The sequence below is a fragment of the Triticum dicoccoides genome, chromosome 6A (genome assembly GCF_002162155.2).
Source record: "Triticum dicoccoides isolate Atlit2015 ecotype Zavitan chromosome 6A, WEW_v2.0, whole genome shotgun sequence".
NCBI classification, from domain to species: Eukaryota; Viridiplantae; Streptophyta; class Magnoliopsida; order Poales; family Poaceae; genus Triticum; species Triticum dicoccoides.
Window position 1 is genome coordinate 219,730,173 of NC_041390.1, and position 22,003 is coordinate 219,752,175.

Below are 22,003 nucleotides of genomic sequence, written 5' to 3' on the forward strand. Positions count from 1 at the left end.
ATATTCACCCATAGGTCTAGAATCACGCCATGCAACCGTTCGATCTCAGATCCAAGGGCTCTCGGAAGCCCGTATCATGGGAGAATGGAAAGCCACTACCCTGTCGTTCGCATGCTGGCAGTTCGCTCCTACTCGTCCCCGCACGTCCTTCAATACTACGGTGGTTCGCTCCTAGTCGTCCCGTCCATTCACATTACGGCAGTTCCACTAATCCTAACCCTCCTCCCAAATCCATGGCATCCCAAATCTCCACGATCGGCGGTGGGTACAAGGTTAGAACCATCACCGGCGATGAGTTTGGCGTCATCTACACCCGTTCTTCCACGACGGTGAAAGGATGTCTTTCTTGCTTCAGACGCATGTTCGAAGACTCAGATGATGAGTGGGTTGCTGGGCTAGATGTTGAGTACACCACAGTCCTGGGACGAGAGAAGGATCTAAAGGACGAAGAGAGGAAGAAGCCCGCCGTGATCCAGGTTTGCGTGCATGACTTATGCTTGGTCTACCACATATGCCATGCCGACGTTGAGTGCCAGGATTTTAAGGACTTCCTCAAGAGCAACCTAGTCAAATTCGTTACTGTAGACTTTGGTAACGACAAAGAAGTCCTGCATCGGATAGGCCTCATTGTTGGCAACACCTTCGACCTCCAGAAGAATTGGCTGGTGTCCTCTCGTCAGCCTTCAATGCTTACCCTGGCAGGAGCCATGGTTCATCCTTCATACGGTAAACTGGAGAAACCTCATTACACGTTTCATCGTCATGCATGGCAGCGGAATTTACTAGATATAGACCACATCCACTACGCTGCAATGGATGGCTACCTTTGCTTCAATATCTACAAGGGTTGGATGAAGAGCAACAGCCAAGTGTGCGGTTCAAGCAAAGAAGTATCGGCCAAGAGGAAGAGGGACAAGGACGAAGTCGAGGACGTGGACGAGGACTCTGAGTAAGGTGGCAGTGTCGTCGCTCATGGTGGTTCTAATGTAGTGTCTACCGGAATAGTTGCAAAGTTTAATTTTAGGTGTGCTTAATTTAATTTGAGGGGTGTGTTGTGCTGAGCCCCCAGCAGAACTATGTTATGTTTCTTATTGTTACTTTAACTCTTCAGTACATACATACTAGTATTTCTTACATTTCATCGTTTAGTTGGTATAGTACTACCACTCATTTCTTCACATTATATACGTACAATATATTTGGCCAACATCATATAGCCAGCAGTTTAGTTGTCAAAGAATTTCAGGATGCTTAGAGGGTGCTTGGATCCAAGGGACTTGTTTTAGTCTGACTAAAAATAGTCTCTTTAAGAGGCTAAAGTTCCAAGCACCCCTGACTAAAGAGGGGCTACAACTAGTCTTGAGACTAAAAATTTTTAGTCAGGGGTACCCCTACTAAAATGTGGATTAGTCCTCTCTCTACTCATTTAACTCCTCTCCTTTAACACAAGCGAGTTCTGGATTGGAGGGTTTGGAGGATAATAAATGCTCATTAACTTGATTTTAGCCTTTTTAGTATTTGGATCCAAGCATGGGTGAGGCTAGCATGTTTTAGTCCCACTACTTTTAGTCATGGGACTAAAACGTATCCAAGCACCCTCTTAGTTTTATTTGAGGGGTGGGTTGTGCTGGACACCATTATTGTGACTAGCCTTTTTAATAGTACTATATGCATAATTTGGTGACGAGCGCTCTCTATATGTACCACCTTTTTTTTAATTTCAAGTTTTGCTCCATGGCGCAATCCATCGATACTACTACTACTGTACAAAAGTATACATTTTTTAAAAGGCTAGAGGGCGGGGCAGTCTAGCTTGGTCGGTTTCACGAGAGGCGAGGGCCTTTGTGATTTGATGGCTCATTACTGCTGGAAGGCGGGGCCTTGTGATTTGACTGCTCGTATAAATGCGCCGACGACCTGATCGAGGAGGAGCAAAGAACCGTGCGGTATACTCAAGTTTTCCACTGGAGTAGTACTGCGACGGAGGAGCACGAAACACGGCAGCCCAGTGCCATATAGCGATAAAAAATGATCTCATTTGCTAGTCATCTCATTGTTAGCATTGTTCTATTCATTCCCTCAAAAAAACATTGTTCTATTCATGCCTCGCAGAGAACGTGACACGTGCGGTGAAACACCTGAAGCAAAAGATGAAACACAGGAGCAAAAGAAGAAGGAAGATTATCACCCCAAATGATCTAATTCGCCGCGGAGTCGTAACTGCTTCTTAATCGCCTCCACGACCTCCATCTCCTTGCGCGTCTCCTCCGCCATCTTCATCATTGTGTCCATGACGCGGCATTTCTCGACGCGAGCCTTCATCATCTGTTCCACGGCCATATTACGTACCTTGACAGCAGTCGGGTGCTCGATGCGGAGCTTCGCCAACTCTTCCTTCTGTTCCATGGCGAGGGCCTGCAGCATCTTCATCGAGGAACTACTATTCTCATGCAGCTTCTTCCAGCCGGCGTTCTTCTCCTTCAACAGGTCGATCTCGTGGCAGAGCTTCGCATTGTCCTCCCGAAGTCGCAGGATTTCACCGGTCGCCTTCTTCTCCGAGGCAATGCTCTTCTTCAGCAGCATCACCAAGCCGGCGGTCAACTCCCCCTGCTGATTGAGCTCAGCGGGCATGTCGTCGAGGCTCTCCTTCAGCAATTCCATCAAGCCTTGGATGAACTCCTTCTGCTAATTGAGCTGATCGGGCATGCCGTCGAGGGATAACGACTCCAGCTCCGCCGGCTCGGCATTTTCGCCTCCGCGGCTAGGGCGCTCTTGGGAGCCATCGCCTGCCCGTGAGAGATCTTTCGAGGTCTCTGCATGGCGGCGAGCCCTCTTTTTTTCCACAGCCTTGGTTGCCGCTCCCTTGTTATGAGTAGTTCTCGGCCTAGAGCTCTGCTCACCGGCCATGGCAACGACGGACGAAGAAGAAGCACTTATGAGGAGGAAAGGTAGAGTGATTTTTTTGGTTAGGTAGTTCCCCTTTTTATAACCTAAGTACTAGCACTAGTACTAATACCTGCATAGTGGGAACACATTCAGGTTTGGTACGTACTACTAGTAGGTGTGAGCAGGCTTTCAAATGTGATGGGAACAAGGTAAAGATTAATTGATGGTTTTGGTTTCGAGGCCCGAAACGGCTCCCGATGAGTTTAGCAGAACAGAAATTTCAAGTACTACACTGCTCAAATGCGTAAATATTATGTTACTATCAAAAATTGGCACAAAATACGAAGGAGACCAATGGAAGTACTACTATCAACCCACGATTTAACTACTCGCATGCGCGTAGTGGAGTAATAATGTCTTTCTTCCGCCCTCACGTCCACTCAATTTGCATGCGCTGTATTAATTGACCATCAATGAAGTGAACGACTTTACACGCATCAAATTATCACATGGGGTGGATCTTGGTACGAAATTGCGTCCGCCCATGTACCCGCATGTGCGTGCGAGGAATGAGTGCGTGCATGGCGTGCGTGCACATCTTCGCTTCATGCATGTACTGCCAGTATGGCTCAGGGAGGACGAGTACATTCTTCTGGAACCAGCAGCACGTCACTGTGATCAATCCACGCAAGGAGGTCGCGACAACGCCTACACATGTGCCACATGGCTTCATGAACTGTAAGAGAGACACTGTGTAGCGTGCCATTGGTATTCTAATTTACGTGTTTTGCACATACTCGAAGTACTAGTAAGGTACACATGCATTGAACGCATCAGATTTTGCAACCAAATTATGAATAAATACCACACTATAGCATGTAAGCTCTGAGTCATATATGCCTGATGTAGCCCTTCGTTTAATTCTTATAGTTCATCTCATTCAAAATCAATTAGTTTTTATAAAAAAGCTAAGAACGCGGGAATAGGAAAAACATGGGATTATAGTGGAATGTCGTCTTGAATCCAACAGGATTGTACGAGTGTTTGATTGTGCATAGAAAAAACACAGAATTCTTTCAAAGAGGTTTGAGTGGATGGGATGTTTCCTATGAAATCTAGTGCAAATGAATCATATGGAAAAATTCCTATGGTTTACAATCCTACGAATCAAACAACCAAGATAGGAAAAATTCCTAATGATTAGAATCCTCCAAAATTCCTTTGAGAATCATTTGAATCAAAGAAGCCCTTAATCTATTTTATGATTCATGGAATTGTGCGTTGTAAAGCATAAAGTAAAAACAAATAATGGCAATTCAACTAGAAAAAAGTTTGGGCAGTTATGATACGGAAGATTCTAGAACAAAAGAGAACCACTGTTGTTTTGAGGTTTGTGCATTATGCTTAAGTTCAACCATGGAGTCTGCTAGATTGTACATGTGGCAAAATCCGGTGGGGGCTAGAAGATGGTGCGAGGGGCCGAGTGGAGGTAGACTATGAAGGAATGCACAAGTGTGAGATCGATATTTAGAGAGAGGGGGCGAACACGTGCGCTGATGCGCGCAGTGGCGGAGCCATGAAAAATAAATGAGCTAGGGGGCCAAGCATTGCTAATCCTTTACGAGGAGGGTCAATTCATGAACTTAAACCATTTTTAGCAGCAATTGTCTAATGATCACATTCATATTAGCCTTGATATATAGTGATGTTAGGGGGGAGGGGGCAGGGCCCTTACTGCCCCCTGTCTTCGCCATTGTGCACGCGTCTGAGAGATGAAGCGGAAGGCATGGATGATGAGAGGGGGACGTTGGATACATAATTAATGTGGGTGTATTAGCTATATATGTTAATCCTATATAGAGAGGTATAGATTGATCGATGTGGACATGGGAAAGATGGTGAGACCTCACTGGATATATCGATTGATCGGTTTGTGTGGAAAACTATGAAAGGCCTAGCTATATACACACATACATATAGGAACATCGATCGTTGCGCATGCACGCATGACAGATAAAGAATGCCCGATATGATGGAGAGAGGGATGTGTGTTGGTGTGTGCCTTCATGGGAGACCGACTTGAAGAAAAAGATTGCATGCATGCGATGGATAATGCCGACGGGTAGTGTTTGTGCATGCATGCACGAGAGAAAGTTAGTGGTACAATTATAAAGAGAAGACTACTGTGTGGGTGTAAAAGAATAGCTGAATAGGTGAGGTCACCATCAATGTAAAGTTGAATTCAAATATTTGAATAAGAGATCCTGATGTTTGAAACCCATGCATGCATGAATATAACTGAGATCTGCGCGGTGTGGTTTGGAAACGAGCATGTTGTAATGTATACACATTGAACAAGGTCAGACTGATTTGAATTTGAGATACTGATGGTAGACATCATTTGGCCACGTAGCATCCGTGCATGGACACACTATTCTAATTGGAGATGATGGGCGGCTTTTGCATCACATATCTATATCTATACCCCTATATATATTATATTTTATATTTTTTTATATTGTGTGCGGGTAACTTTAACTTTGAAAGATGGTCGTTGGATGAGGCGAATCCGATGGTCCAAAGATGGCAAATTTGAGCACTACTGGCCGTTGGATATCATCTAGATTCCACCAGATTTCGCCACATGTATAATCTAGAAGACTCCATGGTTGAACTTAAGCATAATGCACAAACATCAAAACACAAGCACTTCTTATTTGTTCTAGAATCTTCCGTATCAGAATTGCCCAAATGTTTTTCTACATGATTTGCCATTATTTGTTTTTACTTTATGTCTTATGACGCACAATTCCATGAATCTTAAAATAGATTAGCTTTCTTATAAAAACTAGATGATTTTGAATGAAATGAACTATAAGAATTAAATGGACATCTACATCATGCATATATGACTCAAAGCTTGCATGCTATAATGTGGTATTTATTCATAATTTGGTTGCCAAATCTCATGCGTGCAATGCACGTGTACCTTACTCTAGTCTAAATGGTGTTTGTGTGTGTTCAGGAGCAAATTGTCTTTTTTTTGGGTACACGTTAAGCTTGTTCTTCCAAAATTTCAAGTTGCGCCTTGCTATGCCGAAAATTCAAGCTAGCATCTTTGTCTATCGTGCTGCGAAACTCCCGCCTCTTCAACCTGTGCCTTGTTAGCCCGAAATATTTAAGATATATCGTTGTCTCGTTGTGCTCCGACAACTCCCTCCATCTCAACCCGCGCCTTGCTATTCCGAAATTACAACGCGTGCGAAAACTCCCACCTCCTGTGAAATCCCGACACGTGAAATGCCCGTGGTACCCCTGAACCGAAAGAACCGCCTCAAATCGATGGGGGTACTTTCGTAACTTACCCCACATTTCGGACAAGTGCGTCTCTAAGCCATGGTTCCCCACTGCCATCCCATCCTCCCACCTATTCGTACACCGAGGCCGCGAAAACCCACGACGAAACCCCACACCCTGCTCCGTCCGCCACCCAGTCGGAGCCTCTTCCCCGACGATGTCGTCCACAACAACACCTCGACGTCCCTCATCCACCGTACCGGATGAGGATCCGTCGTCGATCTCATCGTCCCGCCGATTCAGCCACCCCGTCCTCCACCTCCAAGGAGTTGCCCCGACGTTCCCCTCGTCTTTCGCGCCACCTCCATTCCCTCACTGCCGTCTTCACCTGCACCACCGGAAGAGCATCATCATCACCGTTTCCTCGGATGAAGCTGCGTCCTAATCGGCGCCACCAAAAAGGTTGTACACTAATCGCCGCATTTTCTTCTTGATTCGATTGCACGGTGCTGCCGGCGCTCGGTCCCGAGCCGACACGGCGCGGCTCCATCCACGGCGGCGTCACCGGCCACTTCCTCCACGGCGTCGCTCCCTCAGTGGCAACGTCCACATCAGTAGGACCTGCTGCTACTTTAGCTCTTGCTCGCGCTACTGCTCTGCTCTTTCTCTCGGTCCCCTGCCTAGTCTTCTCTTGCTATTTCTCTTGCTCGCGCTGCTACTCTTGCTTGCGATGCTGCTCCGATTTAGCTACACTTCACTCCGATGCCGCCGGGGTGAAGGAAGAACCAGCCGTAGCAGGGAGGGGGGCTCGCCGGAGAGGTACCCTACTATCTATCTTAGGGTTCAGGATGGGGGCGGTGGTCGCCGGCGGTGACGGGGCGTTGGCGGGGCGGTGGCGTGGGGATCGCCGGAGAAAAAGCTTGGCACGGGGGGCCTAGAGGGATGGTCGGGGCGGCGGCGGACCGGCGGTGGGGAGTGTTTTCGGGGTGGGCGGGGCGGCGCACCGCCGGCCGCGGGCGGCGGGGGGCTGCTGTTTGGCTGGCTCAGGGGGGTGGAGGTTGAAGATGAACCACAGGCCCTTGATTTCGTATCCAACAGCTGCAAAATCGACTGACCAGAGATGAAAAAGTCAGTCGACCGACGTGTAGCCTCACCTTTCTAGTGCATTCAGTTTCGACAGCAAAATTCAGTTTCGACAGCAAAATTCAGTTTTGACAGTTAAGTTCAGTTTCGACAGTTAAGTTCAGTTTCAACAGTTAAATTCAGTTTCGATAGTTAAGTTCAGAGATGAGCGGCTGATGTATTTTACATCTAGCACTTTGAGTTTATGTATTTTACGTCATGTATTGGAGATGCTATTAGAATTCCACTCAGGTTAACGTTGTTCGTTGTCTCTCTTGTCCTGCTTCAGCCTCGGCGTCGTACAACTCACAGGAGCTGCTCCAACGATGAAACCCTCCATCACAGCGGAGCAGTACCACAGGCTCCATCTCCAGACGCCTAAGATCTTCTTCCCCTCCTCTGACAGCCAAGTCAACCGGAGCATCCTCACCGGCCAACCCAATCACGCTGAGATCGACATGGCTTCGCCAAAGAGGTTGTACACTTGTTGCATCTCTTTTTTACTCTACATGTTATATATATTGTCCACTGAGCACTCGTAGTAACGGGAAATATGATTATTTTATCCTACTATATGACAAGCAGTGAGGTACCAGGCAACTTAGCTATCCATGATGGACTCTCTTGAACGCCATCATTATTTATCTCTGCGCGTTTGAGCTGTGCATTTGTCAATGGGCCTGGGAGTTGAGCTAGTATGGCAGTGGCCTGGGTCCAAAGTAATAGAAGTAGCACAAAAACATTTTTTTAGTGTAGGATTTTCCTTGCTCAAGCCTGCCTACTAGAATCGCCAGTGCTTGAAAGGAAAAGTGAATGAAAAACATCGGAATTGGAAAGTTTCCTATGGTACTACTTTTCATGAATTTGGTGCAAAGGAATGGGGCAAAGGAAAACTGTATGATTTGTTCCTTTAGTGTCTCCTTGAAAGAAAAACCGTAGGAATTCTAATTTCCACTTCTCCTCCTTTTCATATTCCTATTCATCAAGCACAAGACTAAGAGATAGTAGCATAATAGCATTATAACCGTACATTTTCTTGTGGTTTGACTTAATCTCACCATGCTTTTTTGCATCCTGTGATCTTCCAATTGTTGTGAATCAAACACCCAGATTGGCAAAAATCATGTGTTTTTAAATTCTCTGTTTTGCACGTGCATTCCTATCCTATTCCTGTCTATTTCCTATCCCTGCATTGTTAGAATCCTCAAACTCAAACAAGCCCTTACTCAATTACTTCTGTTACAGATATGTGTCAAAGAAAACCTTGTGTGGTTTGTCCTGCTCCTGCGGCGCTGTGTTCCACCCCAACTCAGTTGCTCCAACGACGGAAGGGTTCACCACAGCAGGGATCCGCTCTCCAGACTGTCTTTCGCCGCCTCGGATCTTCTTCCCCACCGCCGGCAGCCATGGCAACTGCATTACCATCATCAACTGAGGAGATGACCTTGAGGACTACACGGGTCCGCAAGAGAGGTCGCACTCTTCCGTGTCTGCTTACGTTATGCGTCGCTTAATATGATGACATGCTACATTATCGTCGTGTTCACCTATTAGACTCTGAGTCAGGTCCAAACTAATGCTGAAACTTGAGTTTTTAAATGGTTGTGGGGTACATATTGGGGCAGAAATCAGTACTATCTGTCTACTATCTGGTTAATCTCCGGTGTCTACTACGAGTTTCATGTTGGGTGCAAACAAACATTAAAGGAGCCATTATCTGTATTTTTTAACTAAAGCTATTATCTGCCTGCTATCATTGGTTTTGGGTCTATCCACAGTTTGCTACCATCACTCTGGATTTGTGCATGCACTCCTTACATAATCTCACTATGTTTTATTCCTATGCATGCCATTTATTGTACACAATGGAACTGATCATGTAGAGCAAAAGAGACGAGCCTTACATGGCAATAAAATTTCATGTAGATGTCGTTCCATGGTGGGCGCAAAGGCAGCCCCCCTCCACCCATTTCGGATCATAATCAAGAGGAAGATAACTGTTATGAGGGGGATTCAGAAGGAGAAGACCACTCCTATTTACCCCATGAGGTCTTCGCTCTAACTTGGCATGCTGATGTTGGTAATATCATGCATATGGTGCCTTGCATTGCTTACTGTATACATTAAAGATGTCATCTGCTTAGTTTAGACATGCTTTATGTCAATGCCATTTGTTTAGTTTCTTTATCGTATATGTGAATCATGCAATGCCATCTTGTCTAGCCAGGCATCATATATGTGAATTTTGCAATGCCACCCTGGTTAGCCAGTCATCTTATATGTGAATTATATCATGCCATCATTTTTTTATTACGTGTTAAATTTGTCAACAATTTTAGTACATTCAATTACTCTTCCTGTGCATCAGCCATTTGGCACGGTCATGGAAAAATCTGGAGTGGAAAAAAGGTCTTCAGAGCAGACAATGCTATCTGACGAAGCGCATGTCTTGCTGGTTACCGATAGCTCCTCAGAGGAGGATTCAGAGACAGATGACCAGTCATATTTCCCCCCGAGGTGCATCCCTAACTTGGCAGGGTTATGTTGCTCATATCGTGCGTATGGTATCTTGCATTGCTATGTCATTTGCTTAGTTTAGACATGCTTTGTGTGAATGCCACCTGTTTAGTGTCTAATTACCATATATGTGAATTATGCAATGCCATCTTGTTGCAAGACATTATATATGTGAATTATGCAATGTTATCTTGTTGCAAGGCATTATGTATGTGAATTATGCAATGCCATGCTATTTAGGCAAGCGTCATATATGTGAATTATATCATGCCGTCCTTTTTTGTATTTCTCATTGATTTTGTCGACAATGTTTGTATATTCAACTGCTCTTCCTGTGCATCAACCATTTGAATTGGTGATGGAGAAATCTGGAGTGAAAGCAAGGTCTTCAGAGCAGACAATGCTACCTGCTGAAGCAGATATCTTGCTGGTTACAGATAGCTCTTCAGAGGAGGATTCAGAGGCAGATGACCAGTCCTATTATCCCCCTGAGGTGTATGCTCAAACTTGGCAGGGTTATATTACTCATATAATGCATATGTTGTATTGCAATGCTTAGTTTTTACATCATATACACAATATTGAATGCCATCTCCTTAGTTGACACATCATATATGCGATTGCCCTCTGCTCACTTCCCTAGTATATAAATCATATATTTGAATTATGTCATGCCATGATGTTTACATAGACAACATGTATCGGAATTATGGCATGCCAACCCATTTTCTAAAGACATAATATAGTTATATCATCTCATCCTATTTACATAGTCATCATATTTAAAATATGCCATTCTATCCATGAATTATATCATGCCATCATGTTTCCATCGACGGCATGTTTGTGATTTATGGCATGCCAACCACTTGAATAGACACATCGTATAGTTACATCATGTCATCCTGTTTACATAGTCATCATATTTTGAAGTATGTCATTCTATCATGTTTAGTTAGCCATCATACATGTGAAATTGTGTCATGCTATCCTGTTTAATTAGCCATCATATATGTGAAATTATGTCCTGCTATTCTGTTTGCTTAGACAACATAAATGTGTATTATTTCATGCCCTGTTTTCTTCCCTACTATCCATTGCACCTGTCTATCTTACTGTACATTCAATTACTTTTCTTGTTTATCAGCCATTTCAATTGGAGGGAGTGATGGCAGTATCTGTGGGAGTAAAATCACGGTCTTCAGAAAAGATCGTGCTACCTGTCGATGTAGATAAAACCACGGTTGTACTTGCCCAAGAACCAGCCCCACCACACATAACCCACACTCATGCAGATTGTACCCCTACCTAGTTGGACAGAGAACCAGCTACACCCCTTCTAACCCCAACCCCAGCAGATAGACACCCAGTTCCTGTTGACACAGCACCGTCTCCACCACAGAGCACCCAAACACGAGCAGTTAGTAAGGCAACTGCAGTGCCCAAATCACGAGGACCACCACTCCGAACCCGAAGTCAACGCTTAAAGCAGAAGAAGAATTGTTCTCAGGTCAGGTTCCGTAGCTATGGTTCATACTACTTTGCTCTTGCATCACTGTATTTACTGATACCAACTAATTTCAAATTTGAAGGATGCAATTGAAACTCCAATGGCACAACAGGTATGTTTTAAACCTATTTCTTCAACGTGTTTGGCTGTTTGCTGCTGTAACTTGCTCTATGTTGATTTCAGTTTCAATTGAATAAACAGTTATGTTCTCATGCCATGCACATTACAAGTGTTGTTATTGCTGTGTAGTTTCCCACACTTATATTCTATCTATGCTGATTTGTCTTAAATAGATATGATTCGAACTATATCTATCTTGATTTGGCAACATAAACTAGAATGATATAGACCATACAGTGACCATACTACATAGATATATGTTTGTTTCATGTTGTTATCCTGTCCACCTTACTACTGAACTGGTTTACCAAAATGAGTTCCATATACTACATTGTAAACCTGAGATGTGTTTGTTTGTTTCTCTTTTAGAACGCGGATAAAATATTGGAGAAGAGTACCCTGTTATGCAATGGTAAAGGAAGTAATGCAGGTAAGGTTCAAGATAGTGAGACATCCCTGTTGGTCTCCAAGAAAGCTGATAAAAACTATATTGAAGACACTAAGACAACCCCAAAGTCCTGTCTTGATGTAGTGTTCGAGTTACTGGCTACCACTGCTGGCACCAGCTCTTCGAACTCATTGCCTGAATCAGTTCGGCTTCTTGAGTCTCAACTTCAAGTTGAAAGATATCGGTCAGATGTTATGCGACAGGAAGCCGAAGGACTGAGGAAGTCCCTGCAGAATTCAGATGCATACTCTCTAGTGCAACAGCAAGCGCTGGAGGACTTAAGCGCCAAACAAGAGAAACTTAATAAGCTTGCTAAGCATCTTGCCAGCATTATGGGTACCCAGGATATTGTTTCTTGAGCTCTTCTGAAGTGGTTTCAGTTCTGGACTTGTTTTGCTGCGGCGTTTATATGCTGCTTTGTTCCCTATATTTGCACTGGTGGCAAACTTTGATGCCCAGTGGATGTAATATGTGTAATAGCCGTGATAGCCTAGTGTAAGTTGCTTGCTTATTTATTTGCTTGTTTTCTTGTTTATTTGTTTGCTTGTAGTTAGTGCAGTTCTTTTTCTGTGGTTTGCTAGTGGCTGCAATAACCTATTTTTTAAAACTAGGCCTCAATAACCATGGGCTAATATTTACTGTAGTGACACTAGGCCTCCTACGAGTCATAGAAACAGTGGGCCTTCTACGGGCCGTAGAAACAATGGGCCTTCTACGGGCCGTATCATCCATGGGCCTTCTACGGGTCGTATCATCAATGGGCCTTATACGGGCCGTATGATCGATTGGCCAAACATGGGCCAAACAGACCGCATTCTGGCTGTAAACGGGCTAGAGTTGGAATCGTCCATTCATGGGCCGACCATAACGGGCCATCGTTAATAGGCCGTATTTGATGATGCTATGAAAACGGCCCAACGTATTAAAGGACCACAAACAGGCCAACTGTAACCACGGGCTGAATTTGGCCCACAAGCAGAAAATGACAGTAACGGGCCGTAAGTAAACGAATGCTGGAAATGAGCCCAAGAATAAATGGGCTCTGAGAAGGCCGAAAGATAACATGGGCTGGAGATGGCCCAACGGAATAACGGGCCGTTAATGGGTATAAAGTGATACACTGTTCATTGCGGGCCAGTTTCACCATGGGCCGTTAATGGGTGTAAAGTGATACACTGTTCATTACGGGCCAGTTTCACCATGGGTCGTTAATAGGCCAAGAGTTACATAGGGCCTCATATGGGCCGAAAGACGTCATGGGGCATACATGGGCCAGAAGTGAAAACGGGCTGGAATCATATTGGATGGCCCAGATGACGCTACTGGGCCTAATTAGGATAGGGCGTAACGGGCCTTGGGTTAGTGGGTTGTAAATGGGCTATATGCAAACAGGCCATTAACAGGCTTTCCATGGGCCGGCCCGCCACCTTTTGACCAAGTCAAACGGGCGGGCCTTTTCACAGGAATGGGCCTCTGTTGGGCCGTGCCACGTGTCAACGTATCATAGGCGCCTTCTTTCCAATGAGTGGATGACATCTGTCCCGACGATGAGCCGACACGTGTTTCCTCCAGCCAATGATGATTTTACACGTGGAAAATCCCCATTGGTCGGGGCTGTTAACGGGTTATCGGATCCAAAACCCGACCCGATAGCTTAACGGCGTTCCGTTATGGTGGATGCCACGTGTCAGTCACCCTTGACGAAAGCACTTCTGTGACGCGCGATTTATCGTCATGGAAGTGGACACTTCCATGATGATAATTTTGGTAATGTCATGGAACACTTCTACGACAACACAAGTATGACTATCTTGATTCTATCATAAATTTGTCATGGATGTACATGCATGACAAAAAAAGCGACCTACTGTGACAAACACATATCATCACGGAAGTGTATTTTTTTTGTAGTGCGCGGTTGGGTTATAATGCGAACCCCTTGACAGTTCGCCTTGAATAAAACTGCTCCAGCAAGGCCCAACCTTGGTTTTACCATTTTCCACCTAGCCTTTTTCTCTTGGGTTCTGAAGACTCAAGGGTCATCTTTATTTTAACCCCCCAGGCCAGTGCTTCTCTAAGTGTTGGTCCAACCTGAGCGATGTCCGGCGCCCCCTGGGCAACCAGGGTCTATGCCAACCCAACGTCTTGCTCATCCGATGTGCCCTGAGAACGAGATATGTGCAGCTCCTATCAGGATTTGTCGGCACATTCGGGCGGCTTTGCTGGTCTTGTTTTACCATTGTCGAAATGTCTTGTAACCGGGATTCCGAATCTGATCGGGTCGTCCTGGGAGAAGGAATATCCTTCGTTGACCGTGAGAGCTTGTGATGGGCTAAGTTGGGACACCCCTGCAGGGTTTGAACTTTCGAAAGCCATGCCCACGGTTATGGGCAGATGGGAATTTGTTAATGTCTGGTTGTAGAGAACTTGACACTTAACTTAATTAAAATGCATCAACCGCGTGTGTAGCCGTGATGGTCTCTTTCCGGCGGAGTCCGGGAGGTGAACACGGTGTTGGAGTTATGCTTGAACGTAAGTAGTTTCAGGATCACTTCTTGATCACTTCTAGTTCACGACCATGCTTTGCTTATCTTCTCACTCTCATTTGCGTAAATTAGCCACCATATATGCTAGTGCTTGCTGCAGCTCCACCTCACTACCTTTTCCTACCCATAAGCTTAAATAGTCATGATCGCGAGGGTGTGAGATTGCTGAGTCCCTGTGGCTCACAGATTACTTCCAAAACTAGTTGCAGTTGCCAATGCTACCAGTGCAGGTGACGCAACCGAGCTCAAGGAGGAGCTCGATGAAGATCGTGTTTGTTGTGTTGTTTCGTTTCTAGTTGATTAGTAGTGGAGCCCAGTCGGGGCGATCGGGGATCTAGCATTAGGGGTGGTCTTCTTTTATTTTAGTTCCGTAGTCGGACCTTGATTGTATTCTGGATGATGTAATGCTATATTTATGTATTGTGTGAAGTGGCGATTGTAAGCCAACTCTCTATCTCTATCTTATTTAGTACATGGGATGTGTAAAGATTACCCCTCTTGCGACATGCCTACTATGCGGTTATGCCTCTAAGTCGTGCTCCGACACGTGGGAGATATAGCCGCATCGTGGGTGTTACAAGTTGGTAATCAGAGCCTTCCCCGACTTAGGAGCCCCCTGCTTGATCGAATCGCTGGCGTTGTTGAGTCTAGAAAAATGTTTTGAGTCTTATAGGATTATATATATCGAAGAGTAGGATTCTTTTTACTCCTCAGTCCCTTCGTCGCTCTGGTGGGGCCTCCTGACGTAGAGTTTTGACTCTTCTCTCCTCAAATTTCACTAAAAAAATTTAGGATCACACGGGTATCTTGGAATCGTTCCGATGGTTTTGTGACGAGAACATTGTTCTTGGTGCCTCCTGACATTTAGGGGTTGTGGCAGTGTCCCGGGGAGTTGAGCTCCGAGGTGTTGTCGTCACAATTTTATCGTTGCAGTTCTGGAATACCTGAGTTCGCCGACATCAAAAATCTCTTTTATGCAGTTGTTGGTGAGATAACCTCGACGCCACCCAGTACTGGGGCGGGAGTTCGGGAGTATTGCCATAACTCGTATAACGGATGCTTTTCGAAGGTTGAGGTAAATGATTTCCGAAGGTTTATTGGTTATGTGTTGAAGGATCGATGCAGCTGGATGTAGGAATTGTTAGTTTGGGTGAGATATTATGCTTCCCCTGTATCCCCAACACCTGATTGCATAACTAGGAAGTTTCAGGAGATTATAGGTGGGAATTCAAGTATCACGTAGGATATCTTTTCAACAGACACATGATACGATATGGGATCTATCATATGTTTGTTTCTGGCTTATTTTGCAAGCCAATCCTTTGTTTTGTTTTCAGTTGTGGTATTCGAGTTGCTTCGAAATCAAATGTTGATTCCATACCTTTCCTAAGCGGTGTTTTCATATTTCTATGGGAATACTAATCCTTCATGATAATCGAGATTGTCATGTCAATCCTTTTTCAACCGACGTGCTTCTCTTCAAGTGGATCCGATCACTTCAACATTTGCAAGATCACCTCTCAGTTTCCCAACGGTGTTTGTTTCATCCGTCCCAAATTGTCCTTGTTTTTCCCGCCCACCCACCCTTTTTCTTTAAGGACTCGGATTTCTTAATCAAGTATCCATTTTATTCATGTGAAGTCTCTTCATTCTTTTTAGTCAATGTTCTTATCTAGTGATTCTCAGGAAGATTCTAACGGAGACTCAAGTTCATCATTCTTCGTTCTTTTCCTTCTCCGGTGGATTCAATGCAAGCTTTCGGTGTTGATCATATCTTTTTCATTGGTTCACATGCTTTCCATGTTGGAAGTCATTACCGAAAGACTATCTTATTTACTCACCTCTCGCTATTCAATTGTTCCAGAGTGCTGAAGATATCTTAGAAGATTCACGGTTACATTCTCGATCCGTTCAAGTTATTTCGAGGTTGTTATCTCATTCAAGCCATTTAAATCAACCGGAGAAATCTCCTTTTCAAGTAATCGTTCAACGGCGTATCTTTTGAGTGGGCCCTAACCCACATGTCTTTTCCAAGGATCTTACCCGACTTCTCTATTTTCCTAGAGCTATCCTCAAATTCTTTTCGAAATTTGACGTAAGAATGAATTATCATCATTCATATGTATTTCTCCAAGATTGGTCAAATTCTTTCATCATTGGTTCAACTTCTTCTTTATTCATTCTCCCAGAGTATCTCAACAATTCATGGTGGTGTTTCTCATTGTCATTCTCAACATTTGAAGACCGAAGAAGAGTTTTTCCTCCAAATTTACCCGTTCTCTCAAGACTCGTGACTCTAGCTTGATGCCATCCTCTCATAATTGTTTTTGATTGTGAGAATTCTTTTCAACCATCCGGAGCATTTTAGGAGTCTTTTCAGTTTGATCCTCCAGAGGCCATCATTTCGGAAGATTTATTCATTCTCAGCTTTTAGCTCTCGTTATCCAAAATCTTACCAGTGCATCTTTCAAATATTCTCTAATCAGCTCGTGATCTCTTCGTTTCACTTGTATCAAATCCGCTCAAGTATCTTCAATCATTTTCCAAGTCTTCCTAGTGATTTGTGCCTCTGCTACTTTCATTTTCTATTCTTACGGTGGTTCATTCAAGAGTTCTATTCCTTGATTATCATATCAATTCATTCCTTCTTTCAAATCCTACAGGTGGTTCGTCGAAGACCTTCTCAAGTTTGCGCTATATCTCTCTTAATCCTTTCCATGAGAAAAAGTAGTATGCCAAATCTGTTGCTTGTCATCAATTTTAATTGGTGAAGGATACGCATAACCTAATTCTTATTCTTGCTTCATCCAAGTGATTAATTCCTTATTCCGGAGGCTAATCAAATTCTCGGTTTCAATTGCTCATCTTTCTTTTCGGAGTTCCAATTTTTTTCCGCTTTGTCTCGTCGTGAAGCTCCATCTAATCATTGCAAGGCTTCAATCTTATTATTTTCATCCTTCTTTTCGTTTGATCATCCTTTTATTACCGGAGTTCTTCATGGAGGCTCTACATTGTGGTTCCTCAAGGATTCCTTTCATTCTCGATTTGTTCTTCAAGATTTCTATCAGAGTTATGTTACGCCAAGCTATACTCTAAAAATAAACATGGTGTTCAACACATGTCTTGTTTTGAGGAGTTCAAACATTCTGCATCTTGCATTTCTAAGTGCAGTTCTTCCTATCTTATCTTTTGAGGTGGTGTTATGTCATTCTTGACAATTTGAGTTCGTGTTTCATGATTCACATGTTGTCAAGAATGAGATATTTTAAATCCACCAATCTCTTCGTTGGAGTTATCTTGTGTCATGTTTCACCTAAAGCCTTCCCTAAGGATTGTTTCTATTTATGGTGCTCATAAATGACCCAATTTCTTCATTTATCCTTCCGGTGAAATAAGTTTCTCGTCTCCTTGTTCTTATCAATCCAATCTTGTTTTCGTTAGTGGCAGATTTCACCTTAAGTTTTGAGATGTTTTCATAAGCCCACTAGCACCTTATTGTTTTCGTTGTTGATAATCCAACAACTCCGTTCTAGCATTTGTTGTAAGCGTGCTCTACCAAGATCTTGTTTCCCTCCGTCCATTCCATTCCATTCTTTCATTTCTTCTGGAGGCATTGTGATGTTGCTCTCGTCACTCATCTTCTCGAAGTGTGAGGATCGTGTTCTTTCCTTTTGCTTATCCATTCAACCGGAGTGTCGTGTCCTTCATTCAAGTTCTTTCATCTTATCAAGTTTTGCCTCCCTTCTCAACCGGAGTGCTGTCTGAAATCTTTTTACCCCCTCGTGCCATTCTTTCAATAGTTTCGGAGTTAGTGTGTTGTTGATCTCATCAAGTATCCTCATCTTATCAAGATCATGTTCGATTCCTTCCATTTACAGTCGGAGTGCTGCCCAAATTATATCATTATTTTCCATTTGCTATCGTGTTTTAACCAGAGTGTTATGTCTATCATTCCTCTTCTAACTGGACTCTCATCCAAGTGCTTTCATTTTGCCAAGTTCATATTCTATGCCTTCCATTTCTAACCGGAGTGTTCTCGTAATTGATCCTTATCATTCCTTGTACATCTCGTTTCTACCGGAGCGCTTTCATGTACTTCTTGTCCATTACACCCCTTTTTTCTTATGTCTTGCAACCTACAAGGTTCTAGTAATGTTCCTTGTTCCTCTCTTCTAATGGAGTGTTTTCAACTTTGTTCATCTTTGTTGTATTCTTTCTTTCAATTTGTTCAACCTCGCAAGGTTTTTTGGTTTCACTCGTTTGTCCAAGAAGCAACTTGGCTTTACCTCTTCTCTTCCTCTTCCATTTCCCTCCAGTGCCATCCTAGATCTCGGGACGAGATCCTCTCATAGTGGTGGAGTGTTGTAACGCCCCAAGACCGGAGCTTCAGATGTCTTCCTTGTTTTTCGAGTTTCTTCATGTGATTTGTTTTGCTTGTTGCATTTCCTCTTTGCATATTTTGCATTGCATCATGTCATCATGCCATCATTTTATCAAAGCTAACTAAAACTCACTTAAATAAACCGTGTGGATCTTCGGTCCATTTAAACCGAGGGAATTCACGTGGTGATTCTCTTTACAACATATACCCCAATATTAGGGAGCTATATTAAATATTCCACTAGTTTGGAATTCACCTTAACACACTTGCAAAAAATCCCAATGCCTTTGCTATCACAACTCTTGGCCTCTAACTTTGCCATATGTCCTTTCGTCATTTTCCGGAGCTCCACCTAAATTCTCAACATTTTTGGGCACTTTGAAAAACCTGTCCTAGTTCAAACCTTTTGAATTAAATTCAAAGGAATTTGAATCTAATCTTTCAAACTTGACCTCTTCTATTTTCTCGGACCGTGCACATTTTTACGAGTCCGTGAAAATTAACCCCCATGCCCAAATTCCATCCCTAACCCTCTCTTTATATTTTTCTTCTTCTATCTATTTTTCTTTTCTCTTAATGGTTAAGAGAAGAGAGTGAGAGAGAGAAGTGAGCCTGCAGCCTAGCCGACCAGGCCTATGGCCTTTTCCATCTCCACCAAAAGGCCCAAGGCCCAGCCGGCGCCCTGCTTCACCTAGCCGACCCGAGGCCCAGCCGCTACACCCCCTCATCCGTCGATCTCCTCCTCGTTCCCTGCCGCCGCCAGCCACCTGTCCTGATCTGGATCGTCCCCGATCCCCATCTCACCCTCTCCCTCGCGAGCACTTTTCCCTCTCCTTCCCGTTCCCGAGCGCCCCTCCACCTTGCTACTTCCCTCGACGAACCTCGTCGCTGGCGACCACCCAGGCCAGAGCTCCCGCCGCTGCGCCATGGATGGCCCCGTCCTCATCGTCTGCACTCACCTCTTGGCGCCCGAGCACCTCGTCCCCACTTTCTGGCCTCTGTGCCCACAAGACCTCATCGCTCCCCCGCGCCGGCATGCGCCACCGGAGCATCAAGACCACTTCCCCGCGAGCACCACCAACCTCCGCCGCCGCTCAAGTCCGAGGGCCCCGCCTCCACGCGTCTCCTTCCTCGTGCCCGACGAGCAGGCCACCAGCGAGGCCCCGCATCCGCGCTGACCTCCCCTCCTCTGCTTCGTTCACGGCACCAGCCGCCCCTTCACGCGCCCCTGTGCTACAGCCGACGCCTCTGCTCATCATGGCCATCGGCCATGGAGGCCTCCGTGCTAGCCCTAGTGTGTTCGTGGAGCCACTGTACCATGGCCAAGTCCCGCGGCCGTCCCCCCTGCATCGCGCCAAGTCCCTGCGTCGTGCCCCTGTTGTTGTTGACGCCAAGTCCAACAGTCAGCGAACAGGGAATATGCCGAGTACCAGGTCAACGAAATCGCCAAGTTCGTCTTTCGCTGTCTCCGAAATCGCCAGGTACCACAACGTCAAGTACTACTACACATGAATACGCTAAGGTGGACTATGCTCGATGATGTGACAAGTTCCTCCACCGATGTCTCGAACGGCTGCAAAACATGAACCACTACAGTCGACCCGCAAAGAACCCGTGGACGTCAAGTCCCGTGTCGTGACCCCGAACCTCTACGAAAATGTTGTACGACTACTTCCATGGCCGAAGACCCGTGTACAACTACCGTCACCGCGTACGACTACCTCCACTATGAACGTCCCAGGAATGTCTACTTTCTCTACTTTGCATCGAACGAGAACCGTCACGTTTGCACGCTTCGAAGGTATAACCCCGAGACGACCATCCGAGATCGAATGCTTGTGATGTGATGTATGAGATGATCGTGGTTGCACCGTGACCGAGTTGCTCTTTGCGAATTCCTCGTTGCCTTGCCACTGACATGTGGGACACCCGATATCCGGGATCACTCCCCGTCACTCTTGCACGTTTCGTGCACCCACACTTGTTCCTTTGCACCAGCATCTCAATTGAGTTGTTGGATCACCAGAATGATGCCACGGTAACATTTCCATTCCGCCGCCGTGGCACCCCTTTTCCTTCCACCATGGCGGCAAATGCTTCATATAATGCTCTTATCAACATTTTCATAAAACTTGCATAAACTTGCATATTTCATCCGCATCATAATTAACAACATCAAGAATGTTTAAAATTGTTGTTTGCTTTAAATTGCTAAATGCATATGGGAATTTACCGGAATTGTTGTTTGTTATTTCCGGCCTCATTTAAACTTGCCTAAAGGTTTAGTTTACTTATGCTCCACCTCTTCCCATGTTTAAACAACATTTATTTTTGTTGAGTACTTTAAACGGGAGAGAACTAAATAATTAAATGTGGTGTTTCGTCAATATGCAACTCCGCTGCATATTGAGCTCCACTCAACTTGTAGAATTGCTTGTGCACTTTGCCATGCCATGCCTCATTAAACTGGACATGCATCATACTTGATTGTGCATCATGCCATGTTTATCTGGTGGTTGTTTACTATGTTGTTTGCTTCTTTCGGGTTGCTTCCCTCGTTAGCTTCGGTTCCGTTCCGGAGTTGTGAGGATTCGTTCGAGTACGACCGTTTGTCTTCTTCATGGACTCGTTCTTCTTCCTTGCGGGATCTCAGGAAAGATGACCATACCCTCGAAATTACTTCTATCTTTGCTTGCTAGTTGCTCGTTCTTTTGCTATGTTGCGATACCTACCACTTGCTTTATCATGCCTCCCATATTGCCATGTCAAGCCTCTAACCCACCTTGTCGTAGCAAACCGTTGTTTGGCTATGTTACCGCTTTGCTCAGCCCCTCTTATAGCGTTGCTAGTTGCAGGTGAAGATGAAGTTTGTTCCATGTTGGAACATGGTTATTGTTGGGATATCACAATATCTCTCTTATTTACTTAATGCATCTATATACTTGGTAAAGGGTGGAAGGCTCGGCCTTATGCCTGGTGTTTTGTTCCACTCTTGCCGCCCTAGTTTTCCGTCATACTGGTGTTATGTTCCTTGATTTTGCGTTCCTTACACGGTTGGGTTATAATGGGAACCCCTTGATAGTTCGCCTTGAATAAAACTCCTCCAGCAAGGCCCAACCTTGGTTTTACCATTTTCCACCTAGCCTTTTTCCCTTGGGTTCTGCAGACTCAAGGGT